We start from the raw sequence: 13,174 nt of genomic DNA, 5'->3' as shown, positions 1-13,174 counted from the left end.
ACATGAAGATGGAAGGAGAGAGCTGACTCTATAAAGTTGTCCTCTGACCTCCACATAAGTGCCTGGCACACACACACACACACACACACACACACACACACACACATACACACACACACACACACACACAGATAGATAGATAGATAATAACAAATAATTTAAAAAGATAAAATTAGAGTAGACACAGATCTTATTCTAAAAGAACCCCTAGGTATTTTGACTAAGATACTCATAAACTGTAAACATCTTCATGTGGAGAAGGATGAAATAGTCAGGATGGTCCTGTAAGAGTCCCGAGGAAGCTGATCCACAGAGCACAAGAGTTATCCCAAATCTATAATGAGATGTATCAGCTTAAGAATGAGAAAAGAGGACAATGGACAAGAATGGAGTCCAAATATTTAGAGTTGCGGCATGTGACAGGTCCCCAGGAGCAGTATGGACTCAGCAAGTAGAGCTGCGCTGTGTGTCAGAGAAGAAAACATGAAGTTAGACCCCTGTCTCCTAACCCAAGTGTCATTCTAGGTGAATCAGATGAAAATGAGCATGGTGAAATGTAAATATGTTTCAAAGAAATTGTGTATCTCAAGTAGGGGAGAGTTAGTGAAAAGATAGTTCCGGCGCCATGAAAGGAGAGTGAATAACTAAAAAGCACACACACACACACACACACACAAAAGATTCTTTCTGTAATTTTCAACCAAGCAAATACAAATTTAGATGACAATGAGATACCATTTTATGTCCCCTTGAGTAATAATGAAACGTTGAGATACAGAGTGTGATGGTTTGAATAAAAATGACCCCATAGGCCCGTATCAAGTGACGCTATTAGGAGGTGTGGCCTTGTTGGAGGAAGTGTGTCTCATTCACTCCTGCCGCCTGCTGATCCAGATGTAGAACTCTCAGCTCCTTCTCTAGCACCATGTCGTCCCGAGTGCCACCATGCTTCCCTCCCTGATGATAATGGACTAAACCCCTGACCTGTAAGGCAGCCCCAGTGAAATGCTTTCCTTTAAAAGCATTGCAATGGTCATGGTGTCTCTTGGCAGCAATAGACCCAGAGTGTTGGTGGAGAGGTGAGCTGCTGAGTATTCAGCAGTATTCAGTAATACTATGGAGGCCTGTTAACTGGCACAAACACTTTGCAAAATCAACTGGGCTATTTGGAAAAACAAACAAACAAAGAAAACAAACCAACAACCAAACCTCTGCAAATCCCATGGCCCAACAGTTCTGCTCTCGGGATACACCTAAAGATGTTCTTGCTCATCCCAGTTGGTGGCAGGAACAGGGCTACCTAGAGCGGCACTGTACTAGGATTGCAACTGTTTTTACTGTGAACATAACACACACCCAGGCATGCTGGGACAACAGATGGATGCCACTGCACCTGGCAGTTTATGTGGACCCTGGGGATCAAACTCAAGTCGTTAGGCTTGCTCAGCAAGTGCCTTCACCCACAGAGCCATCTCATTGGTCCCTCCAATGCATTCTAAGAGCTTTGTTTCTTTTGTCCTTTAGCTTTGGATGGTTTGGTATACATAGTGTGAGGTAGAGGTCCTATTTCCCACTCCCCATGTGAGCTTTTGCTTGCCAGTTGCAGGTATCTTGAAGATGGTTCTCTTCTTGTCCCTTATCTATTTGGATTTCTTTAAGTGTGTTGTGCACACCTGTGATACCAGCATTTGGGAAACAGAGGTAGAATAATATTGCCTTAAATTTGAAACTAGCCTGGGCTAAACAATGAGAGCCTGTCTCAAAACAAACAACAGGGAAATACTAACCATTCTATCCTACTCTGTTAGTTTCGTTACTCATCCTCAGACCATCCTATGTTGCTCTAATAAGCTTATTAGGTTATTTTTCTCTCTCTAAAAACAACTCTGACTACCTAATGTTCTCCTATAACTGAGCCCAGAGAGCTAGTTTGCTTGTCTGGAGGTTCGAGCAGAGAGTGCAGCTACTAACATGCCCTTGGCTGGGGAACAAGCCTATTTTGTGGGGGAAGGGCACTCTCCTTAATCAAGCATGCACTGACAGAAAGGAGGACCATGAAGTAGTGAGGGAGGAAGGTATCACTCACATAGTCAGCAGACCAGCCAGTCAACCTTGGCGATAAACGGCGTGTGACCGATCTCCCCACCAAATGCCCTCACAGTTTCGTAGTATCATCTTAAGTCCTGGTGGTCAGTAGAGCCAACTGCTGTGTACTTTCTTGTTCAACAACATCTCAACTCTTGATTATTGCTGGTCCTTTGCACTTTCATATACAATTTAGAATCTGTGTGCTGATATTTTAATGGGGACAACAATGATCCCAGATACATTAATTTGCTGTAGGATTGGTGTTTCTATGATATTGACTCTTTGAACCTTTGAACACAAAACTTTGCTTCATATATTTATGTCTTATTTAAAAACATTTTTGCATAGATATCTCATAATTTTGTTAAATGTATTCCAAAGTCCGAAGTATCTATCTGTCTGTTTGTCTGTCTGTCTGTCTATTTATCTATCTGTCATTTACCTGTCTATTTATGTGTGTGTTTGTATGCATGCTCATACCAGAGTGTATCTCTGGAAGTCAGAGGACACCTTGCAAGATTCAGTTCTCTCTTTCTACCATGTGAGTTCTGGGAGTCAAGCTGAAGTTAGCAGGCTTGGTGGCCAGGGCTCCTAGCCAATGAACCATCTTGTTTATCCTGGATGCTCTTTTTGATGCTAATATCATTAATATCTTTTCCTTTTAAGGTCATAGTCCAGCTATTTATTAGTCCTACAAGGAAATGCCACTGATTTAAAAACTATTTTCTTTTCTAAAGTGTGTATCTCTGTAGGGCTGTGTGTGTGCACCCGTGTGTGAGTGTGTGTGTGTGTGTGTGTGTGTGTGCATGTGTGCATGCGTGTGTGTATGCACGTGAGTGCAGGTGCCCACGGAAGCCGGAGGTGTCAGCTTTCCTGAAGCTAGAGTTGTAGGCGGTTGTGAGTCACCAATAGGGATGATGGGAATGGGAGTTGGGTCCTCCACAAGAGCAGCCCACCCTCTTAGCCATCCGTCTCCCCAGCTTCTGCAACTAATTTCTGTGTCTTGACTTCAGTGGGCATCCTTGTGAAACTCTTACAAGGGGTAATGCCTTATGAATTCTTTGCGTTTCCTATGTACATAATCACATTACTCGTAAAATAGCAGTGCTTTTTCCTTCTTTAAAAAACCCGTATGCTTTTAATATTATTGTATGCCCCGTGTCGCTGACACATGGCTGAAAGGCCATCACCAGGTCACATATACAGCAGTGGGACTGTGTGAGTCTGTCACCTCTCGGCATCATAGCTGACTTTGTGTAAATGTGCTTTGCGGTTACACAAGGTATCTGGGCATTAATCTGTCAGATATCTTCTTTTCGTTAAGTGATACATGAGTGCATTTTTCTTATGTTCTTGCATTGGATGGAAAGCGGTTCTTGTGGGCACCTTTGTCTTCATTCTGGTTTCCTAAGAGGAACATGAAGATTTTACTGTTAAGGGTCCGTGACCGTACTTAGTGTTGGTTAAGAGCACGCCTGCTCTTCCAACCCGCCTTCAGTTTCCAGCACCCACATGGCGGTTTACAACTGACTGTAACTCCAGTCCAAGGGAATGTGATGACCGCTGGGCTCTGAGGGCACCAGGCATGCCCATGGTGCACGGGCACACTGCAGACAAAATGGCCATAATAAATCTATTAAAGATTTATTTAAAAATTATTTTCACTATTAACTTTTACTTTGGGGCTAGAGGAAGTTCAGGGGCTCTTCCAGAGGATCCAGGTTCAGTTCCCAGCACCTACATGGTGGCTCTCAACCACCCCAACCCCGGTTCCAGGGGAACCAGCTCTCTTCTTTTGACCTCTGAGGATACAGAGCATGCATGCAGCAAATACACAGGCAGGCAAAATACTCAGACAAGTGAAAGAAAAGGAATAAATCTAAAAATTAAAAAAAAATGACTTTTGCTGAAGGCCTAATTAAGGGGTGTTCATCTGAAGTCCCTGCTTTCTAGTTCTTGATCATGTTTAAGGCGTAACTGAGTTCTGCACATCCTTCAGCTGGTTGTGTGCACTTACAATAATCAGTTTTTATTTTGTGGCTTTGCCCCTCCGCACGCTGAAGGTGGCGCTCAGGCCTGAACACGTGCTATGACTCTGACTGTGTGTGTTCTGACTTTCTGTTTTTAACAGGATGGTTTACATTAAATTGCTTTTCTAACACTAAACATTACTCTTGAAATAATCTAAATTTAATATCCCATTATGTTTTTTAAAGATAGATTTATTTATTTATTGATTGATTGATTTATTGAGACAGGATTTCGCTGTGTAACCCTGGCTGGCTTGAAACTTGCTATGTATACCAGGCTAATCGTGAACCCACAGAGATCCTGTGTGCTTCCTGAGTGCTGGGATTAAAGGCGTAAGCTATCATTCCCCAGCCGTTTGATGTGATTATTAACAATACATATTGTTATTAGTGTGTATGTGTCTGTTTGAGAGAATGACATGCACATGACTGTGCTCATGATGCTAAAAGAAGGATCCCTGGATGCTAAAAGAAGGGTCCCTGGATGCTGAAAGATCCCCTGGATCTGGAATTACTTACGGTTGTGAGTCATCTCATGTGGGTGCTGCGAAATAAACTTGGGTCCTCTGGAAGAGCAGTAAGTGTTCTTTTTTTCTTTTTTAATTTATCTATTATGTATACAGTGTTTTGCCTGCTTGTACACCTGCAGGCCAGGAGAGGGTACCAGCTCTCATTATAGATGGCTGTGAGCCACCACGTAGTTGCTGGGAATTGAACTCAGGACCTACTGGAAGAACAGCCAGTGCTCTTAACCTCTGATCCATCTCTCCAGCTCGAAGCAAGTGTTCTTAACTGCTGAGCCATTTCGTTAGCCCTACCCTTATCCTACGATTTTATATTATTGGCTCAACTAGCTTCTTTTTCCCTTTCTCTTTTAAAAGGACAGTATTGGAAGTCAGACTGTCTCTGGTTATAAACCATGAACCATTTTAAGGGCTGTGTCCTCTGTCCTCTCTTGGCTTCTCTGAACTCCCAGTTTGCTTATCTATCAGCTGAGTTTGCATAGTGGGCCCTTCGCTTCCTGGAGTGGTCAGGAAGAGCCAGTGCAGCAGCTATATGTCAGGTATCTAACCCAAGCTGGGATGCAGTAGGTGTTCAAAGCATGGTGGTGAATTTCACGATCACACCCTAATAATCAATTATTCATTCCAGTGTGTACTGAGCGCCCATTGGCAACCAGGGCTCTGGGGTGTACTGGCCTTTGCCGTACCTGGTGCAGGGAATCGGCACTGAGGCCTGTGGATTCATGAGACAAAGTGAAATGAAGCAAAATGGAAGCCATCTTCATGATTCCTCCTTTGTGCTGCAGGGACAGGGGTAAATAAATCAGCTGTGCTGGCCCGACTGTGAGCCCTGAGGCTCGCCCATGTCGAGCAACACCTGCGGTGAACCAAGGTGACTTGCTGTTCCGAAACAGGGTCCCAGGCGGCCCACAGAGGTTGTCACCAAGTGTTTACCCATCAGAGTTGACAGGCACTCTGGGAAATCTTTGCATCGATGCCTCACTTCCTGCCACACATGACGGTGCTGAGTTTTGGCATCCATTCCTTGGCTAGGTTAATGGAGCCTCTTGGCTTTGTTGCAGGAATTCAATGAGACATGTTAGGAATGTGGTGATGTGCAGCAGGTGGCACGGAAGGGGGCCTCATTGATTTGAGCAGTGCCAGGCTGTCTATTCAGGAGATGTGGTTGTATGAATGGGGCGACACCTCTAGAGACGGGCACATCTGTATAATACGTTCACATTGTGAATTCAGCCGGTAACACACCTGCAATGCACGAGTTGCTGTATTTACATCAACGTAATTCTGCTTGCAAAGCTGTTAGGAGTGTAAAATGGGACCTTACAACTGCAGGACCCTGGAGGTGGCCATCTTTGGGCATGCCTGGACAAGACCTGGCATTCTGCCTTGCTTGGCAGTCACCCTTTTTCTCCTGCAGTTCTGCCATTGTAGGGGTGTCAGATGCCAAGGGGCAGAATGGATTCGGAGGAAGCTGGCATCACTGAAGCATGAATGGCCTCTACTGCTTCTGTGCCAAAGGGCTGAGCCTCCCTGGGTGGGAGGACAAGGAGAGCTGGCTGGAGAGGCAGGGAACTCCATCATCTTGTGAGGGCTTTGGCCAAATTCAGGGCTGGTGGTGGTGTTCAGAGAGAGGGAGCTGATGTGAGGGGCCCAGGAGTTTTCTTTTGTCGGGCAGTGGCACTCGATCAACACAGCATGGGGCTCTCTTGTCGTAGGCTTATCTGGAGCCCAGCGTCTCCACCGCAGAGTGCCTGAGCCTCGCAGGCTGTTGGGGTCCTAAAGATGCACTTGTTTGCTAAAAGAATGAAAAGCAGGGCCTGGGTCGCAAGTTAACTGAGGAGACTTCTCTGGTAAGCCAAAAAATAAGGCGGTCTCGGAAGTACAAACACTGCTTTCTTCTTTCCCGGGTCCTAGGTACGTAAGCCCACACAGGTATTGATGGCCTGAAACTGGGAATGAAACTGTTTGGGGACAAGTGGGAGGGGACGGGAGAAGGAGGAGGATAGTGGGGTCAGGAGGGGAATATGCTCAAAGCACATCACGCACTTTCCTGTAAATGGCCTTATGAAACTCTGTGTAACAGTTTGTTTTCAAAATTCAGGTTGTGAGTCTGATGTGCATGTTTGTGTAAGAATCCAGGCAGGCCAAAGCTTTAGCATGTGAAACTATCATCACTTAGAGACCCTTTGAAAGTGTAGCTCCCAGGACACAATGTAACAGCTCAGTGGCTGGAGTTTCAGTGTTCGGGGACACAGGGTGGGCAACACAGTGAGCCACAGTGTACTGTGTCCCAAGGCAGTCAGAAGAGGGGCTCTTGAGGGCGCTCACTACAGGAACTGATTCCATGCTGACTAGCTGACTCGAGCATGTCCAGTGTATACGCAGAACAAAACTCACACTTTACTCCACGTACATGTGCGGCAAACCCACAAACTGCTGCCTCTTCTTGGCACAGCTGGGACGGTTACTGCTAGGACTTCCGCCACAGGTGCTCCCACAAGCGCTCTCTGCTAGACCATGGCAGTGACTGCCGAGAGGAATTATAACATGATGCAGGAGCCTGGCTTGGTGGTAAACACCTGTAATTGCAGCCAGCCAGGAACTGAGGCAGGAGAAAGCCAGCCTAGGCCACGGAGTGAGACCCAGTCTCAAAAACAAAACAATAACACGGGGAGACTTCTTTTTCTAACTCAGAGAGTTTTTTCTAATTCAGAGAGCGAATACTTTTTTCCTTAAAATTAAAAAAAAAAAAACAAAAAAACAAAACATCTAAAATTTGGGTTTCTGGGGAAAGTGTTTTGTAAAAAGGTCATTTCTCTTACACCCCTGCCTTCGGGATCCGTCTACTGTAAAAGTCTCATTAAAAGCTTTCTTTAAATGTGTTAGGAATAACCCACTGGGGATGGAATACAGACAGTGGGGCCTCCGAGACTCAGGTGGGGGTGGTTTCTAGTGTGGGAGGATCCTATGCTGTACACAGAGTGCCACAGAACATAGGGCTGCCTGTTTGCAAGTCTCTAGAGAACACGGCTTCATCAGAACAACCATCCCAATTCCCTGACTGCGGCCCAGCCCAATTTCAGTGGGATGCTCTGTCTGTGGGCCTCAGGTAGTGGTGCTTAAAATTGCCGGGTGACCTGGTCCAGCGCAGACGAAAGCCCCCCGCTCCAGCAGGAAATTACATTAGGAGCAACGCGCCCAGTCAACAACGACAAAATTTAAGACCACAACTTGCTGTTCTCTTTAGGCTGGCCTTGAACTTCCGGGTTTAAGCCCTCTCAACCTCAGTCTTCTGGGTAGCTGGAACACAGGGGCTGTCACTATGTGAGGCTCAGGATCACTTAGGAGACACACATACACAATTTACTACACAAACATTACGTAATAATTGCACTCTTATCTTGAAATGAAGGCCACAGAGAGTATAAACTCACTTTCAACCTTAAAACGTTTCTCCATGCAGTATCAAGGAGAAAGAAAAGTGAACACAACACACGAGTTAGGGAAAATCTTGGGCACGTGTCTCCAGACGCAGGCCGTACCGCAGGCCGGACAGTCAGGGGCTAGGGCCCGTGACTACAGACAGTGTTGCTAGCCTGCGGTTCAGGCTGAACTTGGGGCGCTTCAGAAATACAGTCTTTTTCTTCCAGCCGCAGAGGCCAGGCCTTTTCTCTGCTGGCACTGAGAACCCACAAACGCCCACGCGAATTTCTCAGGGCCTCCTCCTCCGTGTTCGGCACTGGAACAGCAGACTCGCTCCTGAGGCCCGGGGACAGCGGTCAGATGAGTGACCCAGGTTCCCACTAGCCCGGAGGGGTCAGGCTTCTGCCACTTGCGGCCCAGCTGTGAGCGGTCACCGGCCCCTTGGAACCCCCAAAGGAGCATCTGCTCCTCAGAACGATTTGTCAATCTCCTGCGCCCTCTAGCGGCAGACGCCTGTCGTGCTGGCGCCAAGAGAATGCTTCAGTATTTAACTCGGTCTGCGTGAGAGCTCTAAAGAGTAACAGCTTCAAGCTGCGTTTTCTTCACTCTTGTTCATCTTACTGTCCGCTTACAGGTGTTTCCACAACTCTTCATTGCCCAATGTATCTATTACATATTAATTTCTGTATGTGCAGATGGAAATGTAGATAGGTAGACACAGACATGTTTCATTCATGCACACGAACCACGTCTTATATGTAACCATAATGTTTGTTAGATATTTTTGTATGTCTGTGTGTAGGTATGCATGTTCGCATGTTTGTATGTTTGTATGTATGTACTATATATATTGAGACGGAGTCTCTCTGTGCAGCCCTGGTTGGCTTCAAACTTGGCCTCACATCGCCAGGCTGCCCTTAACTCACAAAGATCTGCCTCCCTCTGCCTCCTGAGTGCTGGGATTAAGAGTGTATGTCACCATTCCTGGTCATATTATATACATATATATATACATATACAAATGTTTGTAAATTTAAAGGTAGTTTAAAATGTTACATAAAATACTCTTATATTTGATACATGCAATAAAATTTAATTGTATAACTATAAGTGTCATAAATATAATATATTAGATTAATTTCTGTGTTTGTTTCTTTCTTTTTGAGGCAGGGTTCTCTCTGTAGCCTTGGTTGTCCTGGAATTCACTCTGTAAATCAGGCTGGCCTCAAACTCACAGAAATCCAGCTGCCTCTACTTCCCAAGTTCTGGTATTAAAGGTGTGGACCACTGGATGATTAATTTTTTTTTGTTTTTTAAAATTAATTTATTCATTTCACAACCCGATTGTAGCCCCCTCACTCATCTCCTCCTGTCTCAACCTCCCTCGCTCTTTCCCCCATCCCTGTCTCCTATTTCTCAGAAAGGGGGGGGGGCTTCTCCTTTGCCAATTGACCCTAGACTATCAAGTCTCTTCAGGACTGCCTGCATCCTCTTCCTCTGTGGCCTGGGAAGTCCCCCCCCCCCACCAGTGGAAAAGTGATCAAAGAGCAGGCAACAAAGTTCATGATAGAGACAGCCCTTGGTCCCCATACTAGGTTACCCACATGAAGACTGAGTAGCTATTGGCTACATCTGAGAAGGAGGCCTGGTTCCTCCCTATGCTTCAGTCTCCACAGGCCCTCCCCTCCCCCCACCTGGGTCCAGATTTGTTGGCTCTGTTGTTTTTCTTGTTGAGCTCCTGTCCTCCCCAGGTCCTTCTATTCCCCTACTCTTCTGTAAGACTCCCTGCACTCTGCCCAAAGTTTGGCTGTGAATCTCAGCATCTGCTTCAATCCTCTGCTGGGTCGAGTTTTTCAGAGAACATCTATGGAAGGCTCTAATATTTCCTCTCTTCGTCCGCTTCTGGTATCTATTCTATTTGCCCTTCTGAATGAAGATTGAGCATCTTCCCTAGGGTCCTTCTTGTTACTTAGCTTATTTAGGCCTATGGATTGCAGTATGGTTAACCCATATTGTATGCCTAATATTCTCTTATGAGTGAGTATATACCATACATGTCTTTCTGGGCCTGGGTTTTCTCACTCAGGATAATCTTTTCCAGCTCCATCCATTTGCCTGCAAATTTCATGATGTTCTTATTTTTAATAGCTGAATAGTATTCCACTGTGTGGCTGTACCACCATTTCTTTATCTATTCTTTGGTTGAGGGACATCTAGGTTGTTTCCAAAAGTAAGGAATGATTCACGTATTTGCCTGTCATCCTCGGGCAGGGACCATGCTAATCTTCTCTGTATCATTCTAATTTTAGTATTGTACTGTCAAAGCAAGTACAATTAATCAAGTCTTATACTGTATTTATTTTATATAGGCTATCTATTTGTATTTATAATGTATTTATGTGTGTGTGTATAGTAACAGACACAAGGTTTCCATATATAAAAGGGATCCAATTATCTAAGTTGGGCATAGTGCTAATGAGCTTGTGTCCTTCCTGCTACTGTGATAAGACACTGACAAAGCCAACATGTAGGGAGAAGAAAGGCTTTATTTGAGTTTAAGGGTCATAATCCATCATTGAAGAAAGCCACAAGAACTCGAGGCAGGAACCAGGAGGCAGGAACTGAGACAGAGGCCATGGAGAAATACTGCTCACTGACTTGCTCTCCATGCTTTGCTCAGCTGGCTTCTTCTTCTTCTTCTTCTTCTTCTTCTTCTTCTTCTTCTTCTTCTTCTTCTTCTTCTTCTTCTTCTTCTTCTTCTTCTTCTTCTTTACACTTTATTCACTTTGTATCCCTCCATAAGCCCCTCCCTCCTCCCCTCCTGATCCCACCCTCCCTTCCCCTTCTTCATGCATGCCCCTCCCCAAGTCCACTGATAGGGAAGGTCCTCCTCTCCTTCCTTCTGATCCTAGTCTATCAGATCACATCAGGAGTGGCTGCATTGTCATCTTCTGTGGCCTGGTAAGACTGCTCTCCCCTTAGGGGGAGGTGATCAAAGAGCAGGCCTATCAGATTGTGTCAGAGGCAGTCCCTCTTCCCATTACTATGCAACTCACTTAGACACTAAACTGCCATGGGCTACATCTGCGCAGGGGTTCTAGGTTATCTCCATGCCTGGTATTTGGTTGGAGTATGGGTCTCTGGGAAGACCCCTGTATTTAAATTTTCTGGTTCTGTTGTTCTCCTTGGGGGGTTCCTGTCCTCTCCATAACCTACTATTTCCCACTTCTTACATTAGATCCCATCAGTTGGCCATAAGTCTCAGCGTCTGCTTTGATAGTCTGCAGGGCAGAGGCTTTCAGAGGCCCTCTGTGGCAGGTTCCTAGGTTGTTTCCTGATTTCTTCTTCTTCTGATGTCCATCCTCTTTTCAGCTGGCTTTTTTATACAACCCAGGACCACCTGCCCAGGGCTGGCACCACCTACAGTGGGCTAGGGCTTCTCACATTAATCATTAATTAAGAAAATGCTCCACAGGTATTTCCACAGGCCAATCTGATGGAGGCAATTCCTCAGTTAGGCTCCCTCTTTCCAGGCGACTTGTTTGTCATTAATGAGAATAAAACAACACAGCTGGTTCATTTGCTGTGTCTTCCACTGGTGGACATTTTGATTGCTCCCACTGTTTCCCCATTATGAGAACTCCTTACACGTGGGACTTTGTTCACACGAGGGAGTTTTTCTCTAGAACAGTCATGCAGGCTTATTCATCTTTCATGTGAGCCAGAAACCTGAGGCTGAAATGCAGTCTTGTGAAAAGGAGGTTAGAAACAGGACACTTTATAAGCTCAGGACCAAGTTGTGGGGGAGATATTGGGAAATCGCCACGTTGTTTTTACCGGTAGTCACATTCTGGCTCTGGAGTTTTAAATTTGATTTTTATTCTTTCTTTTTTTTTTATTAATTACACTTTATTCATTTTGTATTCCCCCCATAAACCCCTCCCTCCTCCCCTCCCAATCCCACCTTCCCTCCCCCTTCTTCACACATGCCCCTCCCCAAGTCCACTGATAGGGGAGGTCCTCCTCTCCTTCCTTCTGATCTTAGTCTATCAGATCCCATCAGGAGTGGCTGCATTGTCATCTTCTGTGGCCTGGTAAGGTTGCTCCCCCCTCAGGGGGAGGTGATCAAAGAGCAGGCCAATCAGTTCGTGTCAGAAGCAGTCCCTCTTCCCATTACTATGTAACCCACTTGGACACTGAACTGCCATGGGCACATTTTATTTTCAATTTGGAAAAATAAATAACACTTTTATATGGCTCAAAATTTAGAGGGAATGAATGAAAGGGTGTAAGCAAAGTCCCCTCATCTTCTCTCCTCTTCCTTTCTGTCTTCCAGCCGCACAGTTCTTCATGGAGGCCATCACTATTAATGGTTGTTTTGTACTCTACCCAAGATTATTTATATGTGAGCAAAAAATTGAACAAATCTCTAATCCAGGGATTTCCCAATAGTAGAATTCTAGCTCAATTTCTGGTTGCCTTTCTACATGCCTTGGCAGTCTCTACTGGTACGACATACTTCATCTTCTCTAACCCTGGAAGCTTCGTGTATTATGCTATTTACCAATGAGGTAAGTGAAAAGATGGAATCTCTGAGGGCTGCTTTAAGACATTTTTGTGGTACAACTTCAACTGAACACCAGCAAGCAACCTTATCTTCCTTCTCTGCCACGTTGTCCCTCCCCTGGCCACTGATGTCACAAGAACCATTGCAGAGGAAGAATATTTGGTGGCAGAGAACACTGCAGGAGCCTGGGTGCTGTGTTTCTTTGGTATCTCTAATGCTCTGTCCTCCAATCTTTTAGCCACATGATCTTTTCGGCCTTCTTACACGCCATATTCATCAAGTAGCCAGCTCGAACCCGTAAGTGTGGACTCCTAAGTGTGGCCAGCTTAGTGTGACGTTTCTGTTTGTCCTGCCCTCTTCTGTTCAGAGGCCTCAATAGAAGTACAGCTACCTTCAGTCCAAAGAACAACCCAAACGTGCCTTGTGCCACATTTTACCAGGCTTTCTTCTATCTCCCTCTTTCTCAACCATGGAGAGGGTCACACTATGTCTGGGCAACTTCATTGTCTCAAAGCTCAGCACAATACCTGCCCTGTGAACAA

The 13,174-nt window shown here is 45.4% G+C and overlaps 1 non-coding gene and 1 pseudogene across 1 annotated transcript; both read right to left on the bottom strand.

Moving 5' to 3' along the window:
• Nucleotides 1-13,174, bottom strand: part of LOC129672953 (ganglioside-induced differentiation-associated protein 1-like 1) — a 151,054-nt pseudogene that overhangs the window by 42,582 nt on the left and 95,298 nt on the right.
• Nucleotides 10,292-10,396, bottom strand: LOC129673041 (U6 spliceosomal RNA). The gene has a single exon (XR_008719604.1). It is a non-coding gene; the product is annotated as a U6 spliceosomal RNA (small nuclear RNA).

The sequence above is a fragment of the Psammomys obesus genome, unplaced genomic scaffold, assembly GCF_907164565.1.
Source record: "Psammomys obesus unplaced genomic scaffold, mPsaObe1.curated_primary_1811, whole genome shotgun sequence".
Taxonomy (NCBI): Eukaryota; Metazoa; Chordata; class Mammalia; order Rodentia; family Muridae; genus Psammomys; species Psammomys obesus.
The sequence above is the reverse complement of the archived record's forward strand: the minus strand, read 5'-3'. Positions and strand labels throughout refer to the sequence as shown.